The sequence below is a fragment of the Mchenga conophoros genome, linkage group LG10, assembly GCF_057382185.1.
Source record: "Mchenga conophoros isolate Kocher_MC1m ecotype Shallow Benthic linkage group LG10, M_conophoros_male_GT1.1, whole genome shotgun sequence".
Lineage (NCBI taxonomy): Eukaryota > Metazoa > Chordata > Actinopteri > Cichliformes > Cichlidae > Mchenga > Mchenga conophoros.
The window spans coordinates 20,549,530-20,564,354 of record NC_140535.1 but is presented as its reverse complement, the minus strand read 5'-3'; the positions used below and the strand labels follow the sequence as shown (position 1 = coordinate 20,564,354).

Sequence of the window (14,825 nt, the reverse complement as noted above, 5' to 3'; positions counted from 1 at the left end):
TTTCAAATGGGCTTAGGCAAAATGGAAAAAGCTGTTCTCTGGTTCGACCATTTGAAATTGGAATTAGAAAAGATGGACAAAAGAGAGGAGAGGGACCATCCAGCTTGTTGTCAGCACGCAGTTCTAAAACATCTGTGATGGCATGGGGGACTACAGACTGTAGTTAAAAGAGGAGAGGATGCTGCAGAGGCGTAAACTTTTTGGAGATGCTTTTCTTCCATCTTTTTCTCACAGTGGCACATCTTCTCAGTTTAAACATTTTAATGAGATTTATGAGTTTATCGAGTTTTGAAAATCATTGCATTCTGTTTTTACTTTCATTCTACAAAGCGTATCAACTTTTTGGTTATTTTCTTGCAATTTGTTGTCACTGTTTTGTAATGTGCTTCAGAACAGGGCATCCCTGCACATTGCCTCTTTTCACATGTTTACACTAATGCTACAGTCACACAAGAGTGGCTGGGAAACACAGCATGACCAAAACGATTTACAGTGAAATATTTACAATCATCTCGCTGTCTTGTTGACTTTGAAAGGGTCGCTTTGAAGACGGGGAACGGGTGTGCAACAACTTGCAGTTAATTGCTGTCTTCAGCGCAACTTTGGTGCTCCAAGACGCCGTGGTAATGCAATAAAACTGAGCCAGTCTCCTGTCAGTCTGCTACTGGTTTATGATTGCATCGGGTCAAGCTGGCAATCGCGTGAAATCTTTTTCCAATAATACAGTGATTAAATGTGATAAATCATCAAAATGTCTACCTACATATCTACTTTCACAGTAATCTAGCCACAACCTCACAGATCTGAACAAGTAATTCTAAAATTCTAGTGCCAATAGTGACATTTACAAAATAGTAAAGACACTAGTGTGGATTATAATCAGAATACAACCAGCTGATTTGACTCTTCTATTCCACGTTGAGCTGGGCTCACTGTGACAGACTGACTCAGATTGATTGCATTTTTAAATTAGGCAGCAGTTATTTGTAATAAATACTAAAGACTTTATTAGAAACACTCTTTTTGTCACTTAAGGTCATGCTGACATTTTTTTCGACCCTCGATGTTAAATCTTCACAGAAAGACTTCGAGCGTATAGCATTGCTGCAACTTTATCAGGCTTTTTTGTTGGAGCGGATTTAATTTTTTCATTTTCTGTCATAATAAACTTTTTCTACAAGATTTTCTACAAGGTTTCGAAACCTGTCTATTAGGATTTGCTCCCATTAAGTCAAAAGAGATTACTGAGGTCAGACAGTGAAGTGAAGTGATGTTCCAGATGTCTCCAGCTGTGGGTTGAGATTGGGCTTTAAGTGGGCCAGTCAAGCTCTTCAACGCTAGGCTATTTTTTCATTGACCTGCATTTGTGCGAAATCCGAAACTCATCATGTGCTTTTGTTGCTTGAGGCTTACTGTCAGAATAAATCAGCACGTTTCTTGTTGACATCAGCTTGGCGCTTTACCCTCTCTCAACATCTGTGTCCACACCCTGCTGCTGTGAAGTCGGGATGAGTGGACTGGACATAGTAGTGTTAGTCTTATGTTACCAATGCAAAACAGGAAGGGATTAGACGGACAAGGAAGGCAGGCCAAACATATTTGATATGTACAATTATTCTGACAACTGTAATTTTTGATAGATAGTTTGAATAAGCGGTTTACTGCTATAAATCAACAGTAGGTGCATGTCTTCTTTGCCTTTTTGCAGTTCCTTTATACCATATTCCTAAAACATTGTGTACAATGTGTGATTTCAGTGTCTCCATGTCTGTATTTGGCGTGGGGGGGGTGGATTGGGGGGTTGTCAGGAGTGTTTTCACAGCACAAAAACGTATGTTGCTGTGTAGAGACAGACTGTCATCTGCAACACAAGGTTAAAGAACAAATGTAGTCCATGCCAGGCAACTCATCTGCTGCCTGTTATCATTGGACTCCTAATTTAGTCAGAGACAGCACAGAGACCCCGGGTGGACCCAGAACCTGCTGGAGAGATTATATTTTTCGTCTGGGCTAAGAACGCCTCGGGGGCCCCCAGAAGTGAATGGAGCTATGACTTTAACAGTTTTTCAGAATTTTTTTTTCTCAGATAAAACTGCATCAACTGTCGTTCAATCAATTATAAGAAAATTATTTTTAAAAACTTTTCCCGTTTTCATCTGTAATTTCACAATAAAAGTCTTGTAAAAATCTGGTATATTTGTACATTCACAAGTATAATTCTTAAACAAAACAGTTTAATTTCAGTAACATTTACCCAATTCCATATCTTCAAATATGTAATAATTAACAGAAAAAACATGCATAATTGACCATATTTATTTTGACTATATTTACTCTGCCAATTTGTCTCCTAGCAGTTTGTTTTATATAAGCTAGCAAATAATTTACTAAGTAAGGTTTGGGGCCGGGTGCCTTTACTCCATGAAAGCAGTAAGAGAAGAAAAGATGAGAACAAACGAAGGATATTACATAAATTCAAGGTGTAGAAAGAACAGAAAAAAGTGTGAGACTGAGGGGGAGAAGAGCATAAAGGCGTAAAAGGACAGAGGTGAGAAAACATGTTTGTGTTTATGAAGGATTTAAACTTTAACCAAAAAAAACCACACAAAAAAAACCACACAAAAAAAACCACATCCACTGCAGTGAATTTGATTGATATTTTAAATTTAAATACTGAGCTCTGGATCATTCACGGCAGTGTCAAATCTCTACACAGGGAAGTTGTTCATTTCCTCCTCTCCATCATTTTTATTCATGAGTCAGTCTAAAAGAATAAGATGAGGAAGTGGTAGTCTTTCAACCAAAAGGTCCAAAGTTAACTTCACAGTGACATGATAAGTCACAACAAACAAAAATATATATTTTTGTAATTTTCCAGATACTAATTGGATGACACTAATCTTTTATGGAAGACATGGATATGAACTGTGACTTATCAGTAGAGATATGAAACTCCAAGTCGTTCATTCTGGCTTGAACTGATCTAGCAGATCTCTCTGAGTATGCAGTCGCACATCCTTCATCCGTGTGAAACACAAACTGTGCAACGCATGCTGTACAAACAACACGAGTTGGCTGAAAAGGGGGCGGATAGTCTTTTATTAACATTCAGAGGCTGAAAATGTAGGCTGACACGCTCCAGTGAGTTTCACACCGCGCATATTGAAAGCGCAGCATTGAGATGTCATTTAGCTGCTGCCAAGTGAAACATCGATACAGAGGAATAAAGCTCAGATTGTTTCCACACATACATCAGTCGCTGTAGTCAATATGACTTTACACAGATATGAAAACTGAAGGGAAAATTAGCATAAGAAGTAAACATTCTTCACAGAGTAAATTATAGGTCTGTTAAGGATTGAGATTTTCAGAAGGGGGAGAGAAGATTGCATGGCATTTTAAGATAAGGAGGTACATAGTATGGTGTGTTTTAGCTTCTGTCGTACCGACTGTTCCCAGTGCAGTGTTGCATGAATTGCCATCATGGGACAGGGTGTTATTCTTCATCAAGAAGCTGGCTTGGATCTGCTCTTATGGAGGCTACCACAGAGACTCATTATCACAGCATCAGAGCACACTGAAAAAAATGCAATAGGGTGGTTGTTGAATTTGCATAGAATTACTTCATATATCCAGCATGACTAATTTAAATTTCACATCTAAACATATTTTTGTCTTTTAATTTTCACATATTCCTTAAGAATATTCATTCTTTTAGAACAAATCATGTTGAAAAGAAACAAGTTAGTCATGTTTTATCCTCAAGCTCCGCCCCCTGGAAAGATAAAATCGGCTGCACTGTCCGCCATTTTTGTCTCTCGCTTTGGAAAATCTACTACCATCTGGAGTTTTACACTTGAAGGTAAATAAGATTTTAAAGCTAACACACCAGTGAGAAAGAGTGTAGACCCTTTATATATGTGGACTTTTACTGGGGTGTTGTTATTTTACAGGTATGTGGGATATTTATCGAAAACCATGAAAGGCCAATGTTAGGCTCCAGTTAGCTAATGGTAACCGAAATTATGCGATAAGCAAATTAGTAATTAACATATATAATGTGAGTTAATATTGTTTGTATATTCTTTCAGTCTAAATTAACAGACTATTACAAACTTGCATCGGTGTCTGTAGTAAGTGGTGGTACCTGCAGTGTCTTAACCATTAAACAAGCTAATGTAGGGCCGGGATATGACTAGTTTGTTGAAACATGTCTGCTGCCAATGTGACTGCTCACACATGGTAACATTACCAGCACATAGCCACAGCCGCTATAAACATGCTGAAAGGTCAATCTAGCTTCTGTAGTCAGCAGCTGGAAGACTCAACACAGACCCAAGATTCAGTGTAACGGTTATCTAAATGTTGTGTGTCCTGTTTGTAAGCCCAGAAAAAGAAATTAAATAAAATGACGACCTTGAGCTTCAAGCTAATGTAAGCGTAATGCTATAGCATAAAGCGACTAATGCAATGATGAGGTTGTTAAATTAGTAAAAATACAGTAAATATATCCAACATGAATCATTTATATTTTTGGTCTAAACATAATTAAGTCTCACGCCTTTCACTTGTTTTAGAAGGATGTTCAGTCTTTTAAAACCAGTCATATCAAAATAACAGAAACTAGTTATGTTTTCTGTTGAAACTCCACCCCCCGGGTGTGTTCTGCGAGGGAAAATTCACTGTGGCGGTCCGCCATTTTTTGTCTTCGCTTCGTTTACGTTTGGTGCTGAGCTTTACTTTGTCGAGGTAAACTGAAAACTACATGTTTGAGGGGAAACAAAGAGAACATCCATTAGATGGGGAAGTTTTTCTCATGAATTGCTGTTGAGCAACATAATGTAAAAAACAAGTCATTCCTTAAGTTAACTAACGATAATGCTAGCTTAAGCTGCGGGACAATATTATGTGCATTAGCTTTTTTTCAGTGTGTGCCCAGTCACATTCGCTTGTTTTTTCTCAGTGAAGACAGACTAACAAACTTGTGTCCATTTAGTTAACTGGTTGTACCTAAAATGTTTTAGTTAAACAGTTAAATAAGCTAGTTTGCCATGGGGTGGGCTCTGTGTGTGTGTGTTTTGGGGGGGGGGGGTGTCTTCACTAAAGGGCATGACACCTATGCAGTACTCATTAGGAGAGGAAGTGCATGACGTGGGGCTTTATTTCATGTTCTGGGGCAGTGAATGTAATCTACTGATAACATGTTAAAGACACACAAAAACTCAACAAATTATTTTAACTGATTTATAGAGAGACTGAGAGGAGGGCTTAAAGAGATAAAAATAAAGACAATATAAATATGTTAAATTTATTTTTTCTGTATCGATATATGGTGCTTATCCCTGCTGAAGGGCAGATTGGTGTTGCTTCAGAACTATTCTCTAGCGCTGTTACGTAGAGGTGTTACAGTTAAGGTTTTAATAACATTATTTTATTTACTAGTGAAGATTTGCATATATTATCTCACATTCTGTAAGGTAAATTTTCTGGAAAGGTCAAATTAACTAATTTAACTAAGTATTAATGAAAGACCTTGATGTGTATATGACAATAATAGATGTAGTTTCTGGGTCATTTGGCAGAACTGCAAAATGGCCAGAAGGAGGCAACTGCTGTGGTTGCAAACAGGCTTTGGGTGGTATGGAAGTAAGGGCAACTATGGAACTCCTCAGCAACATGGGACCCATAGCTAATAAATAGTAATATGACAAAAAATAACAACTTTGTGTGGATGTAACCTTGTAAGATTTGAGATTTTGACAGCATTTTTATGTGACAACTTCTCTTTTTAGATAAATGCAGAGTTTAAGCGCATTACCACCATGCCACTGCAGTCCAGATTACTCTCGCAGATAGATGTGCTATCTGACAAACTAATAAAGTTTGGTCTTCAAAAGGCGAGGAGGACAAATAGGAAGAAGACTTCAGAACATTCTGGAGCCCACGGCCCAGGTAAGAAAAAAATTAATTTGTGTATACACTTTAGAGAAAATAATAATTTTAACAAAATGCTGCTTGTCACTCTATGCCAGGAGTATGTTGAAAATCACCTGGGTTTTTCACAATTTACCATGGGTGCGTTTTTTTTTCTTCTTTTACCTGCATTAGAACTATGTGTGGAGTTCATAGTTGAACACCTCTCTATGCTCTGACAGTATTCTGCTTCTTTGCATGGAGATTTCATTTCATTACCTTTTTAAGCATTCTGAGGACTCAAGTCACATGCTGTAATGAATCCATTTTTGTTCACCTAATGTGTTAATGTTAACATTTTTTGGAATAGTGACACAGATTGAAATAAGATTTGGTATAATGTTCTTTGACCAGTGTTCTGTTTAATTAAATTTTGGAATTCTGCATTTTCTAGGCCACAGATGAAGCCATTATCCAACGATCTAATAAGGAAACAACCATGGGAATTTACATCATAAAGTCAAGAGATGCCAATGGCAGCCCTGAGGACATCGGGATAGTTCTTGAAGGCCAGAGAGTCTGGCAGGATTTGGATAACTATACCCTAGCAGCTGCAATGCTGTTTGGACTAATGTACACTTTGAACCTCACCTACCCACTGGAAAAGTATACCTTCGAGGTATAGAAACTGGTTATGGAGCTCAAAAGGAACAGCCTTTCAAAGAAGGCCCAGGTTTTCAGGACCAGACTGTACGATTGAACAGTTTTCCAGTTATGATGTGGGAACAACATGTTTACCTCTTCGAATATGTACCATTAAGCCAGCACTGGTAAAGTTGCAGTACATGGTGAAACTTATTTTTCTGGCACTTTTCAACTTGGGGCCTTTATTACTGCAGTTTTCACTTTTCAAGCCATGGCTCTTTTAAAAAAAAATTCAAACTTTGAATGTCCATTTTTCTCAATGGAAATGGTGCCTTACACCAATTTCACCAGTTTGCAATTTTGTTCCCAAGGTGCACCACTACAAACAGATTGCATCGTCTAGTATTAGTGATTGTGATGTTTAGTGATAGAAGCAAGCCAATACTAATCAGTTTAGGTCTCTTGGTTTTGTGCCTGTGGGTTATAATGTTATTTTAAGTCTCTTCTTTGTGTCATTTTAATAATTACACCCCTGTTGCCATATTACCTCATGGCTCTTACATTTATAAAACAATTTTTTACATAAGCGCGATGTCATAAGGCCCCACAATGTTGAATTCAGGTTACAGCAGATAACTTTGAGGAATGTTGTGGAATGTTTTTCAAGAGATGCATTGTACAAATATGACCCATGTATATTTTGAATTGAAAGTCCATTGTTACAACTGTGTAGTATTTTCAAAAATACAGGTCATTGTTCAAAAATGTTTTGCTTATTTCTTTGAAGAGAAAGTGTACAGTACATACAGTAAGATCAGCCTTAATTTAGTTTTATTTATTGAACACTCAATTATATATTAGATTATATATTATATATTAGAAATTTGTTATAAAATAAAATAAGCTTACCATAAAATAATCTTGTCAATATAACACATAGTAGTCCAATACAATTAACACAAAAAGTTCATGTCTGATAAACAAGTGGTTTCTATAAATATTTGACTGGAATGAAAAACATAACAACAACATAAAAAAGTCATGTTCGTGTTACCAGAAAAATGTGTGCAGGTATAACATAAAAAACTAAGGTTAACCAAACATAACTTAATTTCGTGCAACCGATTACAATAATTTTTTTATGTTTATGCCACTGATTATTTTTTTCAGTGCAGCATGTCCCACATTCCTTATTTGTGATCCTCACCCTCCCACTCTTCTCGTTGTAGACACCAGGATTCTCAGTGAATATTTTGGGGTTTGGGTTTTATTATTTTAGTAGTGTGTCACTTTTATTTCTGGTGATTTTAGCACTGAGTATTTGATTCCTGTTTCTGCTTTATTGATATTCTAGTGCTGAGTTTCACTTTTGTAATCATGTCTTGTGGTTTGTGTCAAGTTTTATTAAAAGCAGCAGCTTTAGTTGTTTTAGCATTGCTCTGTTTCTCCCTCTGTCTTGTATTTTTGTAGCTGCAGAGTTATGAGTGGGTTTTTCCCCCCGTTTTTTAAGATATGTGTCTGCAAATACAGCTGGTCACTGTGTGTTGAGTGCTGGGGATATCGGAGGTGATATCTGCTCTTCCCATCTGAGTTTTTTTTATTTGTCTTTTTCACCTCTTCATCTTTGTTATTCTCTGTTTTGTGTCTTTGAGTCTTTATGTTGTCCTTCCATGTTGGTATGGTTCAGCAGGTGTGGAATCTCTATCTACTGACTATTCAATTCACCGGAAAATAGAGTCACCATTCCTGGAAGATCTTTGGGCATGGATAGTAGGAGGGCTACAGTTTCACCAATACTCTCAAGACATTCCGAAGCATCACTGGGAAATACCAGAAAAATCTATAAAATCTAAACACACCCATCATTGTTAAAATATTGTATATGTAATTAATGTCTTTAGTACATGTTGCTAAGTAGAGTAGATAATTATGAAATGAAATGGAAGAGCATAGAGCACGTACCAGGGAGAAACTACTAAACTAAACTAATAACAGACCTTTATTAAAGCACAAGCATTAATAATTTTCAATACCTATCTGTCAATGAGATCCTTGATAAATCACTATGTCGATAAAATAACAGAAATATTAAATATTAATATTAAATATTAATATTAACCATCCAAAATTCTAACATATAAAGCATCAAATCCTTTTGCATTTGGGATTATTACCTAATAGTTAATAAAATTAATATTGAAGCATTAAAAATCTGCTTTTTGTCAGTATTTAATTAACAGATTAATCACTGCAGTTTCACAGTGCCAGTCCAATTTATGTATTGTTTTGTTTTAAAATGTTGGCTCATGTGCATGTTTGTAGGAAGTTTGGTATACAGTATGTTTTTAGTTTATCTGGTTTAACGTAAGATAATTTTTTAAAGATAAATAAATCAGATCCAATTGATTTTTAAAAAAAAATTAACGTATGAAAGAAGTTTTAAATCAAAGCTTTTCTTCAATGGTGAGCAGATTCGAGGTGAAGAGTCCCTTATCCTGCTGCAGTACTGAACAAGTGTGCACCAGGGAACTGAATAAAACCAGAATAACTCCGATCATGAAACAAATATCGTGTCAAGATGTTGCATTCACAAAGGCATTAAAGCTGGAAATTAATGAGAGGTTTCAAAGTGAAAATGTCTGTGCCAATGTGTCCGACAGATTCTCCCGAGCTTTTGACCCGTGACATTTTAAATAGGATACATTAGCAGAATTAATCATCCATGATGCAGTGAGCTGAAGAGAGACCCAAGAGATCCTGATAAAATGCCAGTCTGCTGCATGGAAGTATCTGTTTTTCTGTTTGAGCCTAAAAGCAAAGCTGTAAATTTGCCAGTTGATTTACTTCCCTACCCTCACCTATGGTCACAAGCTGTGGGTAGTGACCAGAAAGACAAAATTGCTAATACAAGCGGTGGACATGAGCATTCACCAAAGGGTGGCTGGCCTCTCCCTCAGAGACAGGGTGAGGAGTTATAACTCTTGGTATAAAGCTTGGTATACAGTATGTTTGTAGTTTTACTCAGTGTGTTTCTGCTTTAATGTTAAGAGTGCCGCGGGGCTGCCCGTGTTCGTGTGCAGTGGCGGTCCTAGCCTGTTTGGCGCCCTGGGCGAACACTCCCTCTGGCTATCTATCTATCATGAACACCAGGCCCAAATGAATTACACGCTGAGCAGGAGGGATGATGGTGGTTTGTACTGTCAGTCAAGAAGAACAAAATTCAAGTATAACAGATGTTCATCTATAATACTGGTTACACGCTCTGCATGTGGTAATCATCTATATATTGTCGTGTCATCTGTCTATTTTTCTATCTGTCGCCTCCATCATCACCACATTACAATTTAGCATTCAACTTTTATCCAAAGTATACTTTTGATTCAGTTATCACTTAGCGTGCAGTCATTTCAAGTAAACATTATTTGTGTTATAGTTACATGATGAAAACAATTGGGATCATTTTAACCCCAGTATAAAAGAGCTGAAATTAACACACAACCAGCCACCCAGCGTGTCCTGGGTCTGCCCTGGGGCCTCTCTTACATGCTCAGCTCTCTCTTCACCACAACAAACTGGTACAGTGTCCACATCACTGCACCAATCCATCTGTAAGTCTCCTGCTGCACTCTCCCGTCCCTTGTGAACAAATCCAGAGATATATATCTATACACCTCTTTTTGGGGCAGCAATCCTTCACACCCCAGAGTGGGCATTGCACTCCTTTCTGGTTGAGAACGATAGCTGCAGACTTGGAGTGTCAATCACTTCACATTCAGCTGCAAACTTCTACAGTGCAATTGGGACATCACCGACTGATGCTGCTATCCTGTATATATCTTACTTACTATTGTTTGAATACTTGCGATTGTTTTATTGTACTTTTTATATTTTACATTTATATTTATTATTGAAACTTGCACCAAGGGAGTGGCACTCCAATTTCGTTGTACTCTGTACAATGACAATAAAGGCTATTCTATTCTATTCTATTCTATTCTATTCTAAAAGAATCACATCATGTTACAGGAAAAATGTTTCTATGTTTCTTTACCTTCTTTTAAATGTACAAAGATGCCTTTTGTCTTTTGTGCCGCCTGTTTTGCGGCTCTGTCAGCAAAATTGTTGCCTGTAGTAGTAAAGGAGCCATCAGTTTTGTGTGCTGCACATTTACACAATGCGAGTTGTTGTGGTAAATTTATTACAGTCAGCAGGCGTTGTAAGAGGCTTGCATGCTGGACTGGTTTACCGGTTGATGTAATCATTCCTCTGTTTTGCCAGAGCTTTGCAAAATGATGCACAGCAGAGAAAACATACTGGCTGTCTGTATGTATGTTTATTAGTTTGTCTTTTTGTATTTAGCTTTCGCGTATCACAGCTATCAGCTCAGCGCTCTGTGCAGAACATGAAGAAGAAAATGGTTTTGCTTCTATTATTTTACTATCTGTGGTTACTGCGTAACCTACACAATTTCGGCCTGTGCTGTAAGGTCAAATGCTGTTCTCCTAGCTTCCACACTTGCTGATCATAAGGTGGATCTGGGCCTGGAGTTTGTTTAAATCTCAGAATGTTGTGATACTCGGTCGGTTTCTGGAAAGTAGGATGTGGGGGGTGTATATTTGCGGGCCACATTGTGTAGCTTTGTGAGCTCGGGCAACTCAAGAGTCCAGTAATAATGTGGGACACCGTAGCCTTGAGAGAGACACACGTTGCTGCTGTATGCCGTGTTAATGCTATCTGGCTCTGGTGTGTTGTCATTTAGCATGCATTCAGCAATCATCTGTTGTTTCTGCGTGGCTGTCTGCAGCCTTGGTGTTTGTGACTTTGCTCGCCTCTCTGTTCCTGATAGCCACCTGCGGATTAGTGTTTTAGTCTATTGGTTGACTGGTGATAGGCAGTGGAAACGGCCTGCCATGAATGATTTCAAATGGAGTTAGTTTATGGGAGCCTTGTGTTAAGCGCATCCACATTTTCACTAAACCCAAACATTCAGGCCACGGCCTTCCTGTTTCTGCCATGCATTTCCTGAGAGAACAAATGTGACCGCAGATTGGATGAATTCTAAATTATCTGTTTGCTGAATAAGATGATCCTAACTAACAAATTGGCTCAGGAGTAGTATAGTGGTACACACTGATAAAATATTATGCTATTGCTGTTATATAAGACAAAGAGGATAATATTAACAATGACATAATATTAATATGAAGAGGCACCTTAATCGGTTATGATGTAAGGTGGATAATTGTTAAGCAGTAGTCTGCATCAAGCTTAAGGTTTGCTGAAACTCAGTGTAATGACATGTGAGATGAAGACAATACAGAGAATAACTAAACTAATGAAGTGCATAGAGGCACTTGACCAGCTTGAAACCTATCATCCTAGAATGACACATTGCTGAGATATAGAGCACACCTATAATAACAACCAATAAGCAAAACCCTGTAGACAACAGCTAAAACTACAGGATTGAGAAGCTGAATTAAATATGTAGACACTGCTAAGCTGATGAGCATGTTCCACATGTTCTTTTTCTTTTTTGTTTCTTTTAGAGCAGAAGCTGCTGTAACACACCCAAAGAAAGACTCTAGGTCTGACCAACCGTCTCAGTCGTGGGCAAAAAGATGACAGTCAATAAAATTCTAAAAGATAATTTATTGACGAAAAATATATCAAGAGATAAAAGATAAAACAGTCCAGTGTCCCACTTATGAATTGTATAAAAACACACAGTCCCAAGGCCAGAGCCAGCTATGCTACACGGCCAAGTTGCACCCCACATGTTGCCTTTAACAGGGTTAGAAGTTGTCCTTGGAGACCCACCACCCTGCAAGCATATAGTCAGTGGTCACTCAAGCCTCTGCAACTCTGCTGCCTTTAGGCTGTGGCATATAATAGGCCCTGGACTGCACAGAGTTTGACTTTACAACACCTGTATGTCACAAAGTCGGGAAATGCAGTGTGCTCAGTAATCCAATCAGCAGCCGTGAAGGCTTTGAACCGCATGCCTAAGCCACACGTGTCTGTAGCGCATAACTATCATTCAGACTGGAAGGATTTAGGAAATGTGTTAGCCAGGGTTGAAGCAGACACTTATGAAAAAACGGAAGACACTCATGAAGGCTGGCTGCAAGGCCGCCGGACGGGGTGTTTCCGATACACACTGGGTTGGTTGGTCACAGTCAGGCCTGCTGTACACCTAACCGATGTCGCTGAAACACACGCACAACTGACTGAATGACACCAGGCAGCACTAGCTCAGCTGCCTGAAACTCTCTGGTCTACAGGCCCTGCTGATGTAGGCCTTATAAAAAATGCAGATGAAGTAAGAGTAAAACCTCTCTCAAAACACAGACCACTGATATCTCAATACCCACTCACTACTGAGGCTAGACATGGCATTCGCCCAGTGATAGCAGACATGGAGAAGACAGGAATTTTAATAAAACAAAGACAGCCACCTGTAACACATCATCTTCAAACAGCAGAGATGAGATCACCAAACCCAACACCCTCTTCCCTCCAGCCTTTGGCTGTGCTGCCAAATTCTGTCAAAAAGTATTGTGAACAAAATCAGTGACAAAGAGCAGCGCTGGTGGAGCTCAGTATCCACCAGGAATGTGTGCAACTTATTCCTGGCAATGGGAAACAGGCTCTTACTATGGCTGCACATGGACTGGAAACAACACACACACACACGCACACACCATGCGGTTATAGCACGCAGTTTCCCTCATGCTTTGCTAGGGACAAGCTGCCGTTTCCTTCCTGTCTGCCTTCCAGGACCTTTTTCAAATTCATTTTCTTGCCGAGCCTTGAACAGCCACATCAGCAGGTGAAATTTTCCGTCACTCATTGTTGTTCAGATTAGCGCTGTGTAGCACCATCAGTTTTCCTTTTCATGTGTTGCATGACCACAGCATGTATCAGTCTCAGGTAGATATAACAATGTCTTGCATACCCTTACCCCCTATTGAAATTGTATGAGACTTTCAATTAGGCTGATTGGCAAATATTAAGTGAACAAAAAGTTCACATGTTTGAAAATGTAAAGGCGAATTTGCAGATTTTGACTGCGACCCTAAAACATTTGTATTTTTAAAAAGCACTAATGTAGTGACATCGTTAGGTTATAAAAAATTGTAATGATAAAAGAAAATGCTGTGCGATGTAACAAAAAACACACCTCTGGGATCTACATGGACCACAGTCAGTGGCACGAGGAATAAGCATGTGAAACACAGACCCACACCCTTCACATCCTAGCAGCCAAAATCTTGGGTGGGCGAAACCATGATAGTGTTAATATTTGGTTCACGCTCATTTCTGCCTCATCATGATCTAATTGGTGCTGCTCAGGTGGGTCTCTGCACTTGCATCTCTGCCATTATTACAGGAATCAATGCACATGAAATGAGAACCCCAAAGACCAATGCACATTTGTCTTGACAGGATCTCATTTCGTTCCAAAGAAACAGGTTAATTTAACTCAGCTAAGTTGTCTTTCAGCACAGGGACAAAGGGGGGAAGTCAGCAGGGAACCACCAGAAAGGAGAAGACAAGTAAGTACTGCTGCAGCTGAGTATTTTAGCAGAGTTGTTATCAAACTTGAACTGAATCCTTACTCGTGTTTCCTTTATAATCTATAGGCGATTCATAGTGTTTTTCGTTCCATAAAGCATTGTCTGTTGGTGAGTGGGTGGGCAGGAGAGTGTGAATCAGAGAAGCTTAGGTTTGTAATAAATCCTTCCTTTGCAGGCGCCTCAAGTCCAGCCAAGGCACGCACCAGAGGAAAACACCACAAAGAAAAACGGCTTTAGCCACAGGGCCTAATGAACTAATGAGAGGTTGGCATGCTAGCTGGAATGAAGCTGGGAACACCCCATTCCCAGAGAACAAGCCAGGAACCAAAGGATGCCCCCTGCTTCACCTGAGAGCAAAGAGATCAGGAGAAAAAGTAAGAGAAGGGAGAGAGGAGGCAGAGCGATCAGGCCTGCAGGACCATGACGGTTTCATCTGTTTGTTTGTTTTTAGTGATTTTTATTTATTAATTTATGTTTTAATTGTTTCAACTACGATGAGCTGGCCCTGCTTCTGTTTTTGTTGAATTGAGTTGTCCACACCCTGGAACAAAAGCTAATTTAGTGCAGAGGACCACATGAAATGAATGGTTTCTAAAAATGCCTGAAGGCTTTTCGGTTTTGAAACCTACTATTTATTCACCACTCCAAACCCCTGCGTACTTTATGACTATTCGGACAAACATTAAA

At 38.8% G+C, this 14,825-nt stretch overlaps 1 long non-coding RNA gene across 1 annotated transcript; it reads left to right on the top strand.

Annotated features, from left to right (window-relative positions):
* The first annotated feature begins 2,507 nt into the window (after nt 1–2,507).
* Nucleotides 2,508–8,333, top strand: LOC146565813 (uncharacterized). The gene is made up of 3 exons (XR_014894158.1): nt 2,508–3,862; nt 5,793–5,952; nt 6,368–8,333. It is a non-coding gene; the product is annotated as an uncharacterized LOC146565813 (long non-coding RNA).
* The last annotated feature ends 6,492 nt before the right edge of the window (nt 8,334–14,825 follow it).